The sequence below is a fragment of the Triticum aestivum genome, chromosome 7B, assembly GCF_018294505.1.
Source record: "Triticum aestivum cultivar Chinese Spring chromosome 7B, IWGSC CS RefSeq v2.1, whole genome shotgun sequence".
Classification (NCBI taxonomy): Eukaryota; Viridiplantae; Streptophyta; class Magnoliopsida; order Poales; family Poaceae; genus Triticum; species Triticum aestivum.
Window position 1 is genome coordinate 684686241 of NC_057813.1, and position 1148 is coordinate 684687388.

A 1148-nucleotide genomic window follows, 5' to 3' on the forward strand; every position below is an offset into this window, starting at 1 on the left:
CCACTTAATTAATTTGTTTTTACTACATGTTTTCAGGACTGACATAATGGCGGACGATAGAGCTGACCCGATTATGGACAACTATGATCCGGACGGTGAAGCACATATGTTCGGCATCATAAACGGCGATATTCTATATGTGCCGACCGGACAAGAAGAAGATGATATCTCTTCTTATCTGAACCTTGACGGTGAAGATGAAGGGCGCCGTCAGCAAGATGATGCCGAACAAACGTCGATAAACGACGATCTTCAAATGGAAGTAGCAACCACCTCCGGCGCCGAGGTATATATATACATTGAGCCTCTGGTGATACAAACTAACTGATTTGAATAAATATGTGTGGACTAACGCGCGCGACTCTCTTTCTTATTTTAGCCCTCGGCCGGATCGTCGAAACAATCGAGTACATCGTCAAAGCGTGGCGCAACCAAGACGATGAAACAAGGAGAAACATGCACCATCGAGGTTGTCGATAGTGCAACCGGCAGGCCGCTGGAGCCCCGCAAGAAAGCCACCAAGTTTGTCAACCAATGCGGAGCCATTGTTAGAGACAACGTCTCGATCACCGTCCAGGAGTGGAATAAGCCAAAGAAGGCACGAATTGCTGGTTTCACTTTTGTCGATAAGAGAACAAAAAAAGATTGCTTCAAGAAGCTTATGGAACATTTCGTTCTACCTCCGGAATACAACAAATTCGATGAGGAGGGTAACAAGATTGAGGAAAACAAGGAGAGGAGGAGGCTAGTCAAACAGTTCGCTCTTCATAAGATGGCCGACGCATTCCGGAAATTCAAGCAAAATCTAGCCCATGACTTTGTCAAGCAGAACAAGACTCCGGATTTCAAAGGACAATATGAGAAACTGAAACATGATTGGCCAGAATTTGTGAAGCAAAAGAAATCGGAGCAGTTCATTCAAATATCGAAAAAAATAAGGAAAATGCGGCTAAGAAGGAGTACAATCATATTATGGGGCCAGGAGGGTATCGCCTTTGGGAGCCTAGGTGGGAGAAGATGGAGAACGAGCTGAGGGCGCGAGGAATCCGTCCAGGTACGGAGGGATGGGACCCAAGGGCCAAAAGCTGGTGGTACGGGCATGGGGGAACGCTGAACCCGGAGACAGGGGAGTGTGTTTACCGGGGCAA